Source organism: Oncorhynchus clarkii, chromosome 31 (assembly GCF_045791955.1).
Source record: "Oncorhynchus clarkii lewisi isolate Uvic-CL-2024 chromosome 31, UVic_Ocla_1.0, whole genome shotgun sequence".
Classification (NCBI taxonomy): Eukaryota; Metazoa; Chordata; class Actinopteri; order Salmoniformes; family Salmonidae; genus Oncorhynchus; species Oncorhynchus clarkii.
The window spans coordinates 20560622-20582395 of NC_092177.1; positions in this window are offsets into that span (position 1 = coordinate 20560622).

The window sequence follows — 21774 nt, forward strand, 5'->3', positions numbered from 1 at the left end:
TGAAGGTGTAAACTTTGTCAGTAGAAATGTAGCAGGGTGCAAAATGGGCGGCAGAGAAGTCAGGCGCAGGAGAGCAGAACTTGGTAATAATCGGAGATTTATTAAGCAAAACCAACGGCATCCAGAACAACAAGAATAAATGGGCACAAAATAACCCGTTGTGCGCTCCAGGGGAACGTGCACAAGCACCACAATAAACAATCCCACACAAAGACATGGGGGGGAACAGAGGGTTAAATACACAACAAGATAATGAGGGAATTGAAACCAGGTGTGAGGAAAAACAAGACAAAACAGATGGAAAATGAAAAGTGGATCGACGATGGCTAGAAGACCGGCGACGCCGAGCAACAAGGAGAGGACTCGACATCAGTGGAAGTTGTGACAAGAAAATCTAAACAGTATATTTGACCTCTCAGCTTCCCTATCAAATCTAAAAATGTCAACCAAAAAAACGAAGAAAATGAACAACAATGACAAATGGTTTGATGAAAAATGCAAAAGCCTAAGAAAGAAATTGGGAAACCTGTCCAACCAAAAACATAGAGATCCAGAAAACCTGAGTCTACGCCTTCACTATGGTGAATCAGTAAAACAATACAGAAATACACTATGGAAAAAGAAGGAACAGCACGTAAGAAATCAACACAATGTATCACGCCCTGACCTTAGAGAGACTTGTATATTCTCTATTTGGTTAGGTCAGGGTGTGACTTGGGTCGGCAAATCAATGTTTCTATTTCTTTGTTGGCCTAGTATGGTTCCCAATCAGAGGCAGCTGTTTATCATTGTCTCTGATTGGGGATCATACTTAGGCAGCCCTTTTTCCCACCTTAGATTGTGGGATTTGATCGTTTTTGTATTTTGTTGTTTTTCGGTTCATTTTAATAAAAGTATAATGTACGCCTACCACGCTGCACCTTGGTTCAACGAATGTGACACAATGTAAGTGAAGAATTCATAGCCTCTAACCACTTCTGGGAAAATTGGAAAACACGTTTTTTTATTTCAACTTAATTTAACCAGGCAGGCCAGTTGAGAACAAGTTTTCATTTACAACTGCGACCTGGCCAAGATAAAGCAAAGCAGTGCAACACAAACAACAACACAGAGTTACACATGGAATAAACAAAAAGTCAATAACTAATCTATATACAGTGTGTGCAATTGAGGTAAGATTAGGGAGGTAAGGCAATAAATAGGCCGTAGTGGCAAAGGAATTAATATTTATCAATTCAACACTGGAGTGATAGATGTGCAGAAGATGAATGTGCAAGTAGAGATATTGGGGTGCAATGGAGCAAAAAAAATATATATATATGAGGATGAGGTAGTTGGATGGGCTATTTACAGATAGGCTATGTACAGGTGCACTGATCTGTGAGCTGCTCTGAGAGGGATATTTGAGTTTCCAGCTTCAGTGATTTTTGCAATTCGTTCCAGTCATTGGCAGCAGAGAACTGGAAGGAAAGGCGGCCAAAGGAGGAATAGGCTTTGGGGATCACTAGTGAAATATACCTGCTGGAGCACGTGCTATGGGTGGGTGCTGCTATGGTGACAAGTGAGCTGAGATAAGGCGGGGCTTTACCTAGCAAAAACTTATAGATGACCTGGAGCCAGTGGGTCCGGCGACGAATATGAAACAAGGGCGAGCCAACGAGAGCATACAGGTCACAGTGGTGGGTAGTATGTTGGTGACAAAACAGATGGCACTGTGATAGACTGCATCCAATTTGCTGAGTGGAATGTTGGAGGCTAATTTGTAAATGACATCGTCGAAGTCTTGGATCGGCAGGATAGTCAGTTTAACTAGGGTAAGTTTGGCAGCATGAGTGAAGGAGGATTTGTTGCGAAATAGGAAGCAGATTCTAGATTTAACTTTGGATTGGAGATGCTTAATGTGAGTCTGGAAGGAGAGTTTACAGTCTAACCAGACACCTAGGTATTTATAGTTGTCCACATATTCTGAGTTAGAACCGTCCAGAGTAGTGATGCTGGACGGGCGGGCAGGTGTGGGCAGTGATCGGTTTAAGAGCATGAATTTAGTTTTACTTGCATTTAAGACCAGTTGTATGGCATTGAAGCTCGTCTGGGGGTTAGTTAACACAGTGTCCAAAGAAGGGCCAGAAGTTTACAGAATGGTGTCATATGCGTAGAGGTGGATCAGATAATCACCAGCAGCAAGAGCTACATCAATGATGTATACAGAGAATAGAGTCGGCCCGAGAATTGAACCTTGTGGCACCCCCATAGAGACTGCCAGAGGTCCAGACAACAGGCCCTACGATTTGACACACTGAACTCTGTCTGAGAAATAGTTGGTGAACCAGGTGAGGCAGTCATTTGAGAAACCAAGGCTGTTGAGTCTGCCGATAAGAATGTGGTCATTGGCAGAGTCTAAAAGCCTTGGCCAGGTCGATGAATACAGCTGCACAGTATTGTCTTTTATCGATGGCGGTTATGATATTGTTTAGGACCTTGAGCGTGGCTGAGGTGCACCCATGACCAGCTCGGAAACCAGATTGCATAGCGGAGAAGGTAAATTGGGATTCGAAATGTTCGGTGATCTGTTGGTTAACTTGGCTTTCGAAGACCTTAGAAAGGCAGGGTAGGATAGATATAGGTCTGTAACAGTTTGGGTCTGTGGCAGCTTTCAAATCTTTGGGGATCTCAGATGATACGAAAGAGATGTTAAACAGGCTAGTAATAGGGGTTGTCTAGCCCAGTTGATTTGTAGGGGTCCAGATTTTGCAGCTCTTTCAGAACATCAGCTATCTGGATTTGGGTGAAGGAGAAATGGGGAGGTTTGGACAAGTTGCTGTGGGGGATGCAGAGCTGTTGACCGGGGTAGGGGTAGCCAAGTGGAAAGCATGGCCAGCCATAGAAAATTATTATTGAAATGTTCAATTATCGTGGATTTATCAGTGGTGACAGTGTTTCCCAGCCTCAGTGCAGTGGGCAGCTGGGAGGAGGTGCTCTTATTCTCCATGGACGTTACAGTGTCCCAGAACTTTTTGGAGTTTGTGCTACAGTGTTACAAATCCCTTTGGCCAGGCAGTCTAGGGGGGGATGGTAACGAGACCCACAACGTAACTCATGCAAAGTATAGTAGTGAAAAAGTAACAGTGAGAATGAAAAACCACAGACAACTAAATTACCGTCAAACACTCATGGTTTATTTTGAAACAGACGGAAAAGGGGAACGGGAAAAGGGGCTGAGCTGGACCCAAGGAAAGAAATAATAGGCATTCAAAAACACCCCTAAGCTAGTCTACCTGCTTCAACAACAGCTAGCTAACTAACCAAAAATACAGTGGGTAGTCCGCCCAGTTCTAACTAGTGTATTTAGACAAAGTTTACCTACGGGTAGTGTATGCCCATGGGCAACTTGTCTTGGTACCCCCTTTCCCACCATCAAACAAACAGTCAAACACCATAACAAAACAATACTCACAGGATAAAGGACCAAGTGAAATGTAGTTGCAAAAACCAAAAGAGAGATCTCTGCATACAAATAGAGATGGAGAGAGACACAGAGAGATTGAAACACAGAGACTGAGCTCCAGAGAAAACAACTGAATGAACCAAGGGAAAGGGGATGTGATTGGGTAATGGAAAAAGGAGGAGGTGTGTCTTCTGATTGATGAGTGATTGGGGAATGATGATTGCGACCTGTGAGGAGGGGAGAAGGAGAGAAAAGAAATAGACACTCAGGATACACACACACACACAGGATACCTGTATCCGTAACATACAGGGAGCTAATTTTTGTTTGAAAAAGCTAGCTTTTGCTTTCCTAACTGCTTGTTAGTTGGTTCCTAACTTCCCTGAAAAGTTGCATATCGCGGGGGCTATACGATGCTAATGCATTAAGACACTAAACAAATAACAACACAAAGAGTTATCTATCCAAAATGGATATGTATGGGTAAACCACTTCTCCAATCTTTTTAGCTCTATAACAAAGAACTAACAGGAAAAACATATACATAATCAAATACAAATCTTAGAATCAACTCTTAAAGACTACCAGAACCCACTGAATTCTCCAATTACCTTAAATGAACTACAGGACAAAATAAAAACCCTCCAACCCAAAAAGGCCTGTGGTGTTGATGGTATCCTCAATGAAATGATAAAATATACAGACATCAAATGTAAATTGGCTATACCTAAACTCTTTAGCATCATCCTCAGCTCTGACATCTTCCCCAAGGACTGATCACCCCAATCCACAAAAGTGGAGACAAATTTGACCCCAATAACTACGGTTGGATATGCGTCAACTGCAACCTTGGGGAAATCATCTGCATTCTCATTAACAGCAGACTCATACATTTCCTCAGTGAAACAAGGTACTGAGCAAATGTCAAATTGGCTTTTTACCAAATTATCCTACGACAGAGCACATATTCACCTTTCACAACCCTATTGACAAACAAACAAAACAAAACAAAGGCAGTGTTCTCATGCTTTGTTGATTTCAAAAAGCCTTCGACTCAATTTGACATGAGGGTCTGCTATAAATGAATACACAAATAACAGGTCTGAGGTTAAAATTAAAAACACACACATTTCCTTCCACAGGGTCGTGTGGTGAGACAGGGATGCATCTTAAGCCCCACTCTCTTCTACATATATATCAACGAGTTGGCGAGGGCACTAGAACAGCCTGCAGCACCCAGCCTCACCTTACTAGAATCTGAAGTCAAATGTCTACTGTTTGCTGATGATCTGGTGCTTCTGTCACCAACCAAAGAGGGCTTACAGCAGCACCTAGATCTTCTGCACAGATTCTGTCAGACGTGAGCCCTGACAGTATATCTCAGTAAGACAAAATAATGGTGTTCCAAAAAAGGTCTAGTCACCAGGACCACAAATACAAATTCCATCTAGATACCATTGCCCTAGAGCACACAAAAAAATATAAATACAGTTGAAGTTGGAAGTTTACATACACCTTAGCCAAATACATTTAAACTCAGTTTTTCATAATTCCTGACATTTAATCCTAGTAAAAATTCCCTGTCTTAGGTCAGTTAGGATCACCACTTTATTTTAAGAATGTGAAATGTCAGAATAATAGTTGAGAGAATGATTTATTTCAGCTTTTATTTCTTTCATCACATTCCCAGTGGGTCAGAAGTTTACATACACTCAATTAGTATTTGGTAGCATTGCCTTAAAATTGTTTAACTTGGGTCAAACGTTTCGGGTAGCCTTCCACAAGCTTCCCACAATAAGTTGGGTGAATTTTGGCCCATTCCTCCTGACAGAGCTGGTGTAACTGAGACAGATTTGTAGGCCTCTTGCTCGCACATGGTTTTTCAGTTCTGTTAACATATGTTTCCCATGCCAATAAAGACCCTTGAATTAAATTGAGTAGACTAGCTACCTCCTCCAAAACGACAAGGACAATGGTAGCAACAGTCAAAGAAAGAGGATACCGTTCTTTATGGTGTGATGTCAGTATGTTGCTCAAAGAATCATTAAAAACTATGGATAATCTATGTTGTGAATGATCTAATAAAATGCATGGCATTGGATTGCACCACATTTAGCGCAAGCTTCATTATCTATATCATGATATGTGGCGACCCGTCATTCAGGAGGACCAATTTTTCAGCAAAAATGTAAAAATAAAAAGATTCAGACAAATATGTATATATACAAGTGGGCTTTCCTGTTTTGCATGTTATGTGTATGTGTCACATATCAGTTTGCAAACAATGTAAAAATAAATATATCATTGAGTTAATAAAGCTGCATACAAACATGGTCTCTTTTTTGTTTTCTTGAGTGAGGCAGCTCCAAAATGCAGGTGTTTCAGCCTAGCTCAGTGCTTTCTGTAGTGGTGGGGCAAGCAAGCAGAAAATGGCAGCATTGTGCTGTGATTGGCTCAGTGTTCTGTCACTCATTACTGTACGTCATCGCTAAGTTTAAGTCCTTAGTAAGGGTAGACATCCAAAATTTCAGACGTTTGAGTCCTGCCATAGAGTTATATTAAAAGTGCCCTTCCAAGAAGGCTCAAGGTCATTGGCCACAGATAAAATTATGTCAAATCACGTTATACAGTTGAAGTCTGAAGTTTCAACGTTTTTTACAATTCCTGACATTTAATCCTAGTAAAAAATCCCTGTTTTAGATCAATTAGGATCATCACTTTATTTTAAGCCTTAAAATGTTTTAACTTGGGTCGAACGTTTTGGATAGCCTTCCACAAGCTTCTCACAATAAGTTGGTGAATTTTGGCCCATTCCTCCTGATAGAGCTGTTGTAACTGCGTCAGGTTTGTAGGCCTTCTTGCTTACACACGCCTTTTCAGTTCTTCCCACAAATGTTCTATAAGATTGAGGTCAGGGCTTTCTGATGGCCACTCTAATACCTTGACTTTGTTGTCCTTAAGCCATTTTACCACAACTTTGGAAGTATGCTTGGGGTCACTGTCCATTTGGAAGACCCATTTGCATCCAAGATTTAACTTCCAGACTGATGTCTTGAGATGTTGCTTCAATATATCCACATCATTTTCCTCCCTCATGATGCCATCTATTTTGTGAAGAGCACCAGTCCCTCCTGCAGCAAAGCACCCCCACAACATGATGCTGCCACCCCCGTGCAGCATCATGTCAGAAGCTTATCAGAAGCTTCTAAAGCCGTGACATAATTTTCTTGAATTTTCCAGGCTGTTTAAAGGCACAGTAAACTCAGTGTATCTAAACTTCTGACCCACTGGAATTGTGATACACTGAATTATAAGTGAAATAATCTGTCTTTAAACAATTGTTGGAAAAATGTATTGTGTCATGCACAAAGTAGATGTCCTAACCGACTTGCTGAAACTATAGTTTGTTAACAAGACATTTGTGGAGTGGTTGAAAAACAAATTTTAATGACTCCAACCTAAGTGTATGTAAACTTCCGACTTCAACTGTATGTACAGTAGCTTTGATTGGAATGATTATGTCAACATCTTACTTTCAAAGTCTTAGTTAGCAGTCATCATCATGAATCAAGTCTACAATCTACTGGCAAATTATTTTTAATCCTTGTGATATGAAGAGAAATAAAGAAGAGAAATTATAGATTAAACCTATCGGTGCTCATTTGCCATAAAGATTACACAACAAGTTGGAAATCGCAAATTCAACAATGAGTGGTTTGTAAGGAATCTTTGGCTAACTGCAAGCATTGCAAAGCAACCTCTAACGTTAGCCTGCTATTCAATGGGATGTTTTCTTTTCTTTGAGTTCCCACAATAAATCCAGAAAGTGCAAGACTTTGATAACAAAGTTTGATGACAAAATTTGCCCACAAAGGGCCTGCAACGCCACCTTCACAAGGTGAGTCCAAAAATGTATTGCATGCTGCTTGATAAATGATGTAAAATGCAAGGGAGATGTATGTATACTGTAGCTAAGAAAGTAATACTAAGGGTATGTTGTGTAGTAAGCTGTTAGTAGCCCATGTGCCTCACCCTAATCATTATTTTCACCAACGCTGTATTGTAAAGACATTGTTCGTGGCCGGTGTGTGCTTGTTTGCAAACTTTTTTGTACAGCATTGACTGTGCTACTGATAGCACTGTGGCCATTCATGTGCAAAGTATTGCATTTCCATGAGCATAGTTATCAGCTGTATGTACGATAGTGGAATTCCTTTTTGTCTCTCCCTTTCCCTCTCTTTTGAATCCTCCATTTTGTGTAATAAGCCGTCATATTGGTTTAGTCGTCAAGGGACCTTCCATTACCTTGTGTTAGAAACCAATAACTATTCCATGTGTGTGTGTGTTCATGTATTTCTGTATGATTATATAGTTAGTTAGTAAATAAATAATTCAGCCAATTTGAATATCGCTGATTCATAATTCATGCTAGGAATCATGCAGATATCCAAGAATTTTGCAACATTCAGGATGAGACTGATCAGGTAAATAAGAATTAATGAATTGACTGTGACTGATGTAAGAGATATTTATATCTTTAAAGATTAGTCAGGAGATAGTAACATGTTAAATAACTTTTCCCGTGGTGCCCCAGATTACTAATTCATTAATTGTTATATGATTAATTTAATCGCATAATAATTGAACGTGGTATGTAATTATTTTATAAAATAAGTCAAACACATTAATGACAGTCAAGACACGACATAGCAGTGGTCAGGTGTTGGGACTGCTGTTGGGACTGTTGGGACTCTGCTGATGTAGGCCCTAACAATTTGTGGGCACAGTTTGTCAGCGTTATAGTACAATTCATGTATTTTTTTGTGTTGTGTTGTGGCTTTTCTGGCATTTATCCCACATCTTTTTTTCCCCCACCAAGATTTACATGCTAAAATCGCCGCTGATTATTCAAAAATTGAATTAGCTAATCACAGATATCCCCAGACACAGTGGCCTTTTGCATATACCTTATCGTTCATAAGTTTGTTTATTTACTCCACACTTATCAATCAGAATGACTAATGACTTGCAGGAGAGAAGTAGCCTATGCTGACAGACCACCTGCCAATAACAAATACTTTTTGCCAGCAGGTCCCAGAGGTTTCCATTACAGCATGACTTTCCTGCACCCAATTAAATCCTCCTCACAGCTGTTGTGACAGTTCATCAATTAATAAGGATTCAGATTTATTAGGGAGGCATGTGAGAACATCATACCTTTGACGGAACCTTCAGTACTGCTTAACCACTGACAGGTTTTAATGGCACCCCTATTCACCTTACCAGTCACAACACACAGTCATAATTGGATAATAACAATTAAACCTGTGATGCACTTTGGAACTGGATCTGTGGTGTCCAATTAGCAATGTACCCCTTTGTACATACTCTCTCTCTCATTCTCTCTCTCTCTATGTCTCTCTCTCTGTCCCATATTTTCACCTACTCAGGAAGTGACAGCTAAAGATTACGGGACAGTAAGTGTCTGAAGAGCTGGGGGGAGGTTTGTTGATTGGGGAGAAATTGACTGGTGATAGGCCACAGAGGAAAAGGCCTGCAGCCATTCTCCAAAACAATATGTCAAATGCACATGCTGGAGGCATGAGAGCCAAGAGAGAGAAAGAAGCCAATATGTGCATGTGGGGGAGAGAGAGAGAGAGAGAGAGAGAGAGAGAGAGAGAGAGAGAGAGAGAGAGAGAGAGAGAGAGAGAGAGAGAGAGAGATGTTTCTGGTAGCATCATCCAGTTGTTTCTGGTAGCATCATTCAGTTGTTTCTGGTAGCATCATCCAGTTGGTTGTCTCTTTGGCTTGAGTAAACGTAACACGTTGTTGGTGTTATTGTGTGAGCAAAATACTGTACATCAAGACGCCATAGTGAATCCTTTCCAGACCACAGAGTTCCAGTTTAATCACTGGAGAAAAGCTATTTTCCAGTGAACCAATCCAGGGATCACATTTCAACATTTGATTCCAATCACAGAAATTCTCAGAGAGGCCAAAACGTCTCTGGCCGCCGACCCAAAATGTCAAAGCAATCACTCTTTGGACAATAACATGAACAATATAGCTAGGATGACGCAACAGCACTTGGTATGAAAACATCAAGAATTAAGTTACATATTAGAGTGTGGAGTATTGGAGGAATATGCAGGAGATTATTTGACTCTCAAGTTCATTTATATTAATTTTATCCATTTCCCCTCACACTGTGCAATGCAGGACATTTGTGGGAGTTTGTAACAACCCAGAATGGCTTTAATCCAGTTAGAGTGAATGTTAATGCAGATGTGTTTAATCCAGTTAGAGTGATTGTTAATGCCTATGTGTTTAATACAGTTAGAGTGATTGTTAGTGCCTATGTGTTTAATACAGTTAGAGTGATTGTTAGTGCCTATGTGTTTAATACAGTTAGAGTGATTGTTAATGCCTATGTGTTTAATACAGTTAGAGTGATTGTTAATGACAGCCTATGTGTTTAATACAGTTAGAGTGATTGTTAATGCAGATGTGTTTAATACAGTTAGAGTGATTGTTAATGCCTATGTGTTTAATACAGTTAGAGTGATTGTTAATGCCTATGTGTTTAATACAGTTAGAGTGATTGTTAATGACAGCCTATGTGTTTAATACAGTTAGAGTGATTGTTAGTGCCTATGTGTTTAATACAGTTAGAGTGATTGTTAATGACAGCCTATGTGTTTAATACAGTTAGAGTGATTGTTAGTGCCTATGTGTTTAATACAGTTAGAGTGATTGTTAGTGCCTATGTGTTAAATACAGTTAGAGTGATTGTTAATGCCTATGTGTTTAATACAGTTAGAGTGATTGTTAATGACAGCCTATGTGTTTAATACAGTTAGAGTGATTGTTAGTGCCTATGTGTTTAATACAGTTAGAGTGATTGTTAATGACAGCCTATGTGTTTAATACAGTTAGAGTGATTGTTAGTGCCTATGTGTTTAATACAGTTAGAGTGATTGTTAATGACAGCCTATGTGTTTAATACAGTTAGAGTGATTGTTAGTGCCTATGTGTTTAATACAGTTAGAGTGATTGTTAATGACAGCCTATGTGTTTAATACAGTTAGAGTGATTGTTAGTGCCTATGTGTTTAATACAGTTAGAGTGATTGTTAGTGCCTATGTGTTAAATACAGTTAGAGTGATTGTTAATGCCTATGTGTTTAATACAGTTAGAGTGATTGTTAATGCCTATGTGTTTAATACAGTTAGAGTGATTTTTAATACAGTTAGAGTGATTGTTAATGCCTATGTGTTTAATACAGTTAGAGTGATTGTTAATGCCTATGTGTGTAATACAGTTAGAGTGATTGTTAGTGCCTATGTGTTAAATACAGTTAGAGTGATTGTTAATGCCTATGTGTTTAATACAGTTAGAGTGATTGTTAATGGCTATGTGTTTAATACAGTTAGAGTGATTGTTAATTAATGCCTATGTGTTTAATACAGTTAGAGTGATTGTTAATGCCTATGTGTTTAATACAGTTAGAGTGATTGTTAATGCCTATGTGTTTAATACAGTTAGAGTGATTGTTAATGCCTATGTGTTTAATACAGTTAGAGTGATTGTTAATGCCTATGTGTTTAATACAGTTAGAGTGATTTTTAATACAGTTAGAGTGATTGTTAATGCCTATGTGTTTAATACAGTTAGAGTGATTGTTAATGCCTATGTGTTTAATACAGTTAGAGTGATTGTCAATGCCTATGTGTTTAATACAGGTAGAGTGATTGTCAATGCTTGTGTGTTTAATACAGTTAGAGTGATTGTTAGTGCCTATGTGTTTAATACAGTTAGAGTGATTGTTAATAGTTAGAGTGATTGTTAATGCCTATGTGTTTAATACAGTTAGAGTGATTGTTAGTGACTATGTGTTTAATACAGTTAGAGTGATTGTTAATGCCTATGTGTTTAATCCAGTTAGAGTGATTGTTAATGCCTATGTGTTTAATACAGTTAGAGTGATTGTTAATGCCTATGTGTTTAATACAGTTAGAGTGATTGTTAATGCCTATGTGTTTAATACAGTTAGAGTGATTGTTAATGCCTATGTGTTTAATACAGTTAGAGTGATTGTTAATGCAGATGTGTTTAATACAGTTAGAGTGATTGTTAGTGCCTATGTGTTTAATACAGTTAGAGTGATTGTCAATGCCTATGTGTTTAATACAGGTAGAGTGATTGTCAATGATTGTGTGTTTAATACAGTTAGAGTGATTGTTAGTGCCTATGTGTTTAATACAGTTAGAGTGATTGTTAATGCAGATGTGTTTAATACAGTTAGAGTGATTGTTAATGCCTATGTGTTTAATACAGTTAGAGTGATTGTCAATGCCTATGTGTTTAATACAGGTAGAGTGATTGTCAATGATTGTGTGTTTAATACAGTTAGAGTGATTGTTAGTGCCTATGTGTTTAATACAGTTAGAGTGATTGTTAATGCAGATGTGTTTAATACAGTTAGAGTGATTGTTAGTGCCTATGTGTTTAATACAGTTAGAGTGATTGTCAATGCCTATGTGTTTAATACAGGTAGAGTGATTGTCAATGATTGTGTGTTTAATACAGTTAGAGTGATTGTTAGTGCCTATGTGTTTAATACAGTTAGAGTGATTGTTAATACAGTTAGAGTGATTGTTAATGCCTATGTGTTTAATACAGTTAGAGTGATTGTTAGTGACTATGTGTTTAATACAGTTAGAGTGATTGTTAATGCCTATGTGTTTAATCCAGTTAGAGTGATTGTTAATGCCTATGTGTTTAATACAGTTAGAGTGATTGTTAATGCCTATGTGTTTAATACAGTTAGAGTGATTGTTAATGCCTATGTGTTTAATACAGTTAGAGTGATTGTTAATGCCTATGTGTTTAATACAGTTAGAGTGATTGTTAATGCAGATGTGTTTAATACAGTTAGAGTGATTGTTAGTGCCTATGTGTTTAATACAGTTAGAGTGATTGTCAATGCCTATGTGTTTAATACAGGTAGAGTGATTGTCAATGATTGTGTGTTTAATACAGTTAGAGTGATTGTTAGTGCCTATGTGTTTAATACAGTTAGAGTGATTGTTAATGCAGATGTGTTTAATACAGTTAGAGTGATTGTTAATGCCTATGTGTTTAATACAGTTAGAGTGATTGTCAATGCCTATGTGTTTAATACAGGTAGAGTGATTGTCAATGATTGTGTGTTTAATACAGTTAGAGTGATTGTTAGTGCCTATGTGTTTAATACAGTTAGAGTGATTGTTAATGCAGATGTGTTTAATACAGTTAGAGTGATTGTTAGTGCCTATGTGTTTAATACAGTTATAGTGATTGTCAATGCCTATGTGTTTAATACAGGTAGAGTGATTGTCAATGATTGTGTGTTTAATACAGTTAGAGTGATTGTTAGTGCCTATGTGTTTAATACAGTTAGAGTGATTGTTAATGCAGATGTGTTTAATACAGTTAGAGTGATTGTTAATGCCTATGTGTTTAATACAGTTAGAGTGATTGTTAATGCCTATGTGTTTAATACAGTTAGAGTGATTGTTAATGCAGATGTGTTTAATACAGTTAGAGTGATTGTCAATGCCTATGTGTTTAATACAGGTAGAGTGATTGTCAATGCTTGTGTTAAATACAGTTAGAGTGATTGTTAGTGCCTATGTGTTTAATACAGTTAGAGTGATTGTTAATGCCTATGTGTTTAATACAGTTAGAGTGATTGTTAGTGACTATGTGTTTAATCAGGTTAGAGTTATTGTTAAATCCTGCTTATGTGTTTTGTCCAGGTAGAGTGATTGTTAATGCCTATGTGTTTAGTCCAGGTAGAGTGATTGTTAATGCCTATGTGTTTAGTCCAGGTAGAGTGATTGTTAATGCCTATGTGTTTAGTCCAGGTAGAGTGATTGTTAATGCAGATGTGTTTAGTCCAGGTAGAGTGATTGTTAATGCCTATGTGTTTAGTCCAGGTAGAGTGATGATTAATGCAGATGTGTTTAATACAGTTAGAGTGATTGTTAATGCCTGTGTGTTTAATACAGTTAGAGTGATTGTTAATGCCTATGTGTTTAGTCCAGGTAGGGTGATAATAATGCCTATGTGTTTAATACAGGTAGAATGATTGTTAATGCCTATGTGTTTAGTCCAGGTAGAGTGATGATTAATGCCCATGTGTTTAATCCTGCTTTACCACCATCACCATGCTTTGATGAGAAACAGAGCCATATAATTTTGAAGTCCAGTGTTGTAGGCTACATGCTTTAGGACTCACCTTGCAGGGAATAGGGAACCGGGTTTGCTCAGCCTTGCCTGGAGTGTGGATGGCAGTCAAGGGAGGAGGCCAAGAGTGGGTCATCTCCTGCAGGGAGAGACATTACTCAAGTCAGCCAGATAACGTATACAGTTGAAGTCAGAAGTTTACATACACTTAGGTTGGAGTCATTAAAACTTGTTTTTCTCCCACTCCACAAATTTCTTGTTAACAAACTATAGTTTTGGCACGTCGGTTAGGACATCTACTTTGTGCATGACACAAGTCATTTTTCCAACAGTTGTTTACAGACAGATTATTCACTGTATCACAATTCCAGTTGGGTCAGAAGTTTAAATACACTAAGTTGACTGTGCCATTAAACAGCTTGGAAAATTCCAGAAAATTATGTCATGGCTTTAGAAGCTTCTGATAGGCTAATTGACATAATTTGAGTCAATTGGATGTGTACTTGTGGATGTATTTCAAGGCCTACCTTCAAACTCAGTGACTCTTTGCTTGACATCATGGAAAAATCAATAGAAATCAGCCAAGACCTCAGAAAAAAAGTCTGGTTCATCATTGGGAGCAATTTCCAAACGCCTGAAGGTACCACGTTCATCTGTACAAACAATAGTACGCAAGTATAAACACCATGGGACCACGCAGCCTCTCAAGACATCAGTCAGGAAGTTAAAGCTTGGTCGCAAATGGGTCTTCCAAATGGACAATGACCCCAAGCATACTTCCAAAGTTGTGGCAAAATGGCTTAAGGACAACAAAGTCAAGGTATTGGAATGGCCATCACAAAGCTCTGACCTCAATCCCATAGAAAATTTGTGGGCAGAACTGAAAAAGTGTGTGAGAGCAAGGAGGCCAACAAACCTGACTTTGGTACACCAGCTCTGTCAGGAGGAATGGGCCGAAATTCACCCAACTTACTGTGGGAAGCTTGTAGAAGGCTACCCAAAACATTTGACCCAAGTTAAACAATTTAAAGGCAATGCTACCAAATACTAATTGAGTGTTTGTAAACTTCTGACCCACTGGGAATGTGATGAAAGAAATAAAAGCGGAAATAAATTACTTTCTACTCTCATTCTGACATTTCACATTCTTAAAATAAAGTGGTGATCCTAACTGGCCTAAGACAGTGAATTTTTACTAGGATTAAATGTCAGGAATTGTGAAAAACTTAGTTGAAGTGTATTTGGCTAAGGTGTATGTAAACTTCCGACTTCAACTGTATTTAGATTGTTGGGCCAAATGTTTACATTTTGAATTTTGTTTTAATTTTAGACATTCAGTGACATGGTATTGTTTAAATGTTCCCCATGTAATGTTAATGGAGAGCTAACATGGCTGCCATATAATGTTGTAGTGTCATGTAAATGCATCATGATGCAGAAACCACATTGGCCCAACTCTCTAGATACATGGTTCTGATGGAACCAGATAAAAGGTTCAACATGAAAAAACAAATTAGCTCATAGTTCTTAAAGATTCCAAATTATCAAAATCAAGAGAACAGTAAATAGTGTAATTTCCCTCTTTGATGTGGGAATTAAATATTTATCAAGAGCAGAGTTTTCTTTCATCACTCGTCAAAGAGGCGCCTTTGAGCGATAAAGGTCCAATAAATTCTGAATTTGTTTTCAATTTGAAGAGTAAGAAGGGAGTTGGGGTGTGTAGTACGTGCAGTATGCGATCTACTTGGGCGGCATGGCAATGTGTAGTCCTCGAGTGACTGCAAAACACTCCTAATAGTTATTGAATTGTTTTGATATCTGGCCCGTGCCCAAGGGGAAAGCTCTGACCCCTCCAGTCTCATTATATCCAAAGATACTCCAATGCCATTGAAGTGATTGTTTCTTGGTTCACTGGCATTTCTATTGCTTTCAGTTGTAATGATCACACTTGGCGCTGGGAAAGAGGTTGATAATGAGCGAAGGACATAATCAGATTCAGGGACTTGCTAATCACACTGTCTTGTCTCTGCTCTGCCAGAGGAGTGATCCTGTTCAGGAACAGTTTAAAGTGCCATTAGAAGAAGGGTGGCCTCTGTCACAGTCACACTCACGCTGGTAGTCCAGCAGTTAGAGGCGAGCCGAGCCAGCAACCGGGGGGTTGCCAGTTCAAATCACTGGTCTGATCAGAAAAATCTAACAGGACGTGAGCTGGCAACCAGAGGGTTGCTGGCATTAAATCCTAGTTGCCATTGCCTGCTGTTGTGCCCTTCAGCAAGGCACTTAACCTCCCACAACAGCTCCCTGGGTGCCCAGTGTGAACTGCACCTCTCCAAAACATCTATACTGTATGTCTTTCGGAGGGATTCGGTTAAAAGCGGAAGTCAAATTTTAGTTGGACCAATAAAGTGATCTTAATCACATTCCCAGCCTGTTAATCTTGGCGCTGGTTCACTTATACCACAGCCATGTCACTCTGTGCTAGCATGAGGGCAGAACATCATTCCACAGACGGCATGTTAGCCATGTCCTGCTGTGCTAGCGTGTGGACAGAACATCATTCCACAGACGGCATGTTAGCCATGTCACTCTGTGCTAGCGTGAGGACAGAGCATTCTTCCACAGATGGCATGTTAGCCATGTCACTCTGTGCTAGCATGAGGACAGAACCTCATTCCATAGATGGCATGTTAGCCATGTCCTGCGGTGCTAGCGTGTGGACAGAACATCATTCCACAGACGGCATGTTAGCCATGTCACTCTGTGCTAGCGTGAGGACAGAGCATTCTTCCACAGATGGCATGTTAGCCATGTCACTCTGTGCTAGCATGAGGACAGAACCTCATTCCATAGATGGCATGTTAGCCATGTCCTGCGGTGCTAGCGTGAGGACAGAACATCCTTCCACAGACAGCACGTTTGCCATGTCCTGCTATGCTAGCGTGAGGAGAGAACATCATTTGTGTGGGCAGGCATGAGAGTGACGGGAATTGGACACTGGTTTGTAGCTCAACTACATTATCCTCAAATCCATTTAAAACAAAAAGTAAATTGCATGGCCACTGTTACATAAAGTAACTTCAGAAAGTATTCAAACCCCTTGACTTTTTCCACATTTTGTTTTGTTACAGGCTTTCAGCCTGCATTTAAAATGGATTAAATTGAGATTTATCCCATAATGTCAAGATGAAATTATGTTGAAAAGTGTAAATGTCTTGAGTCAATAAGTACAGTTGAAGTTGGAAGTTTACATACACTTAGGTTGGAGTCATTAAAACTCGTTTTCAACCAGTTGACTGTGCCTTTAAACAGCTTGGAAAATTACAGAAAATTATGTCATGGCTTTAGAAGCTTCTGATAGGCTAATTGACATCATTTGAGTTAATTGTAGGTGTACCTGTGGATGTATTTCAAGGACTACCTTCAAGCTCTGTGCCTCTTTGCTTGACATCATGGAAAAATCTAAATAAATCAGCCAGGACCTCAGAAAAACCTCCACAAATCTGGTTCATCCTTGGGAGCAATTTCTTTTTTTATTTTTTTTATTTTTTTTGAATTTTACCCCTTTTTCTCCCCAATTTCGTAGTATCCAATTGTTGTAGTAGCTACTATCTTGTCTCATCGCTACAACTCCCGTACGGGCTCGGGAGAGACGAAGGTTGAAAGTCACGCGTCCTCCGATACACAACCAACCAAGCCGCTGCTTCTTTAACACAGCGCACATCCAACCCGGAAGCCAGCCGCACCAATGCGCCGGAGGAAACACCGTGCACCTGGCCACCTTGGCTAGCGTACACTGCGCCCAGCCCGCCACAGGAGTCGCTGGTGCGCGATGAGACAAGGACACCCCTACCGACCAAGCCCTCCCTAACCCGGGCAACGCTAGGCCAATTGTGCGTCGCCCCACGGACCTCCCGGTCGCGGCCGGTTACGACAGAGCCTGGGCGCGAACCCAGGACTCTGATGGCACAGCTGGCGCTGCAGTACAGCGCCCTTAACCACTGCGCCGGGAGCAATTTCTAAACGCCTGAAGGTACCACGTTCATCTGTACAAACAATAGTACGCAAGTATAAACACCATGGGACAACTCAGCCATCATACCGCTCAGGAAGGAGATGCGTTCTGTCTCCTAGAGATGAACGTACATTAGTGTGAAAAGTGCAAATCAATCTCAGTACAACAGCAAAGGACCTTGTGAAGATGCTGGAGGAAACAGGTACAAAGTATCTATATCCACAGTAAAACGAGTCCTATATCGACATAACCTGTAAGGCCGCTCAGCAAGGAAGAAGCCACTGCTCCAAAACCACCATAAAAATGCCAGACTATGGTTTGCAACTGCACATGGGGACAAAGATCGTACTTTTTGGAGAAATGTCCTCTGGTCTGATGAAACGAAAATAGAATTGTTTGGGCATAATGACCATCATTATGTTTGGAGGAAAAATGGGGAGGCTTGCAAGCCGAAGAACACCATCCCAAACGTGAAGCAACATCTCAAGACATCAGTCAGGAAGTCAAATCTTGGTCGCAAATGGGTCTTCCAAATGGACAATGACCCCAAGCATACTTCCAAAGTTGTGGCAAAGTGTCTTAAGGACAACAAAGTCAAGGTTTTGTAGTGGCCACCACAAAGCTCTGACCTCAATCCCATAGAAAAGTTGTGGGCAGAACTGAAAAAGAGTGTGAGAGCAAGGAGGCCTACAAACCTGACTTAGGTACACCAGCTCTGTCAGGAGGAATGGGCCAAAATTCACCCAATTAATTGTGGGAAGCTTGTGGAAGGTTACCCAAAACGTTTGACCCAAGTTAAACAATTTAAAGGCAATGCTACCAAATACTAATTGAGTGTTTGTAAACTTCTGACCCACTGGGAATGTGATGAAAGAAATAAAAGCTGAAATAAATAATTCTCTCTACTATTATTCTGACATTTCACATTCTTAAAATAAAGTAGTGATCCTAACTGGCCTAAGACAGGGAATTTCTACTAGGATTAAATGTCAGGAATTGTGAAAAAGTGAGTTTAAATGTATTTGGCTAAGGTGTATGTAAACTTCTGACTTCAACTGTATTCCACCCCTTTGTTATAGCAAGTCTAAATAAGTTCAGGAGTAAAAATGTGTTTAACAAGTCACATAATAAGTTGAATGGACTCACTCTGTGTGCAATAATAGTGTTTAACCTGATTTTTGAATGACTACCTCATCTCTGTACCCCACACATAATTATCTTTAAGGTCCCTCAGTCGAGCAATGAATTTCAAACAGAGATTCAACCACAAATACCAGGGAGGTTTTCAAATAGCTAACAAAGAATGGCTCCTATTGGTAGAAGAGTCAAAATAAAGAAAAGCAGACATTGAATATCTCTTTGAGTATGGTGAAGTTATTACTTACATTTTGGAATGTGTATCAATACACCCAGTCACTACAAAGACACAGGAATCCTTCCTAACTCAGTTGCCGGAGAGGAAGGAAACCGTCAAAAGTGACTCTAAAACAGTTACAGAGTTTAATGGCTGTGATAGGATCAACAACATTGTAGTTACTCCTCAATAATAACCTAATTGACAGAGTGAAAAGAAGGAAGCCTGTAGAGTAAACAAATATTCCAAAACATGCACCCTGTTTGCAACAAGGCTTTAAAGTAATACTGCAAAAAAATTACTTGTTGTCCTGAATACAAAGTTATGTATGGGGCAAATTCAATACAACACATTTCTGTGTATCACTCTCCATATTTTCAAGCATAGTGGTGGCTGCATCATGTTATGGTTATGCTTATAATCGTTAAGAACTGGGGAGTTTTTCAGGATAAAATATTTACGGAATGGAGCTAAGCACAGGCAAAATCCTAGAGGAAAACCTGCTTTGGTTTGCTTTTCACCAAACACTGGGAGATTAATTCACCTTTCAGCAGGACAATAACCTAAAACACAAGGCCAAATCTACACTGGAGTTGTTACCAAGAAGACAGTAAATGTTCCTGAGTGGAAGAGTTACAGTTTTGACTTTTATCTACATGAATGACAAGACCTAAAAATGGTTGTCTAGCAATAATTACCAATGATTATGACAGAGCTTATAGAATTTTGAAAAGGCTAATGGGCAAATGTTGTGGAAGGAGCTTTAGCCTTGTTCACATTCACATTTTGAAGTGACTCAAATCCATTTTTTTTTTTGCATATCCGTCTCAAATCTGTTCTTGTTATTTTAGTCTGAACAGCCAACAAACATATGGAATCGGATATTTGAAGCCACATTTCCAACCACCTTTGTAGGTGGTTTGAAGTCAGATAAAAATCAGATTTCTGGCCGTGTGACTTGTGTCTGAATGGTTAAATCTGATTTATTTGGTTTTTATACTGTTATTCGGCACATTATGTTCCTTGCAAGCTACTTACTCTGTTGACAGTTTGATAAGAACATGTGGTAGCTAACTAGCTTGTTCATTGTTTACAAAGAAATTAGTGAATGTGCTAGAAAGCTAAACAGCCACCTAGATAGCTAGTTGACTGCTGTGGCTAGTCAAAAAGGACTTGTTTTGAAAGTTGGATAATTTTATGAGGCTTTAAAAGTGTTTTCTTACAGTATGATTCTTAACATTAAAAGCAACCGGGTAGAATACATGTGTTTCTGCCATTTTCCTTCTTTCAGACACGTCCCCTCTGGGTGAGCTTTTAAAGGATGGACTCGTTATACTCCAGCGTCATATAGGAAAACGCGTTATAAAGCGACTCCAGGTCTCCTATGCAGGATAACATGTTATAAAGGGAATCCAGCGTCATATAGGATAACATGTTATAAAGGGACTCCAGCTTCATATAGGATAACGTGTTATAAAGGGACTCCAGGTCTCCTATGCAGGATAACATGTTATAAAGGGACTCCAGGTCTAGTATGCAGGATAACATGTTATAAAGGGACTCCAGGTCTCCTATGCAGGATAACATGTTATAAAGGGACTCCAGGTCTCCTATGCAGGATAACATGTTATAAAGGGACTCCAGGTCTCCTATGCAGGATAACATGTTATAAAGGGACTCCAGGTCTCCTATGCAGGATAACATGTTATAAAGGGACTCCAGGTCTCCTATGCAGGATAACATGTTATAAAGGGACTCCAGGTCTCCTATGCAGGATAACATGTTATAAAGGGACTCCAGGTCTCCTATGCAGGATAACATGTTATAAAGGGACTCCAGGTCTCCTATGCAGGATAACATGTTATAAAGGGACTCCGGGTCTCCTATGCAGGATAACATGTTATAAAGGGACTCCGGGTCTCCTATGCAGGATAACATGTTATAAAGGGACTCCAGGTCTCCTATGCAGGATAACATGTTATAAAGGGACTCCAGGTCTCCTATGCAGGATAACATGTTATAAAGGGACTCCAGGTCTCCTATGTAGGATAACATGTTATAAAGCGACTCCAGGTATCCTATGCAGGATAACATGTTATAAAGGGACTCCAGGTCTCCTATGCAGGATAACATGTTATAAAGGGACTCCAGGTCTCCTATACAGGATAACATGTTATAAAGGGACTCCAGGTCTCCTATGCAGGATAACATGTTATAAAGGGACTCCAGGTCTCCTATGCAGGATAACATGTTATAAAGGGACTCCAGCTTCATATAGGATAACATGTTATAAAGGGACTCCAGCTTCATATAGGATAACATGTTATAAAGGGACTCCAGCATCATATAGGATAACATGTTATAAAGGGACCCCAGGTCTCCTATGAAGGATAACATGTTATAAAGGGACTCCAGGTCTCCTATGCAGGATAACATGTTATAAAGGGACTCCAGGTCTCCTATGCAGGATAACATGTTATAAAGGGACTCCAGGTCTCCTATGCAGGATAACATGTTATAAAGGGACTCCAGCGTCATATAGGATAACATGTTATAAAGGGACTCCAGGTCTCCTATGCAGGATAACATGTTATAAAGGGACTCCAGGTCTCCTATGCAGGATAACATGTTATAAAGGGACTCCAGGTCTCCTATGCAGGATAACATGTTATAAAGGGACTCCAGGTCTCCTATGCAGGATAAGTGTGTAATAGAAATTTCCAGTTGAACAAA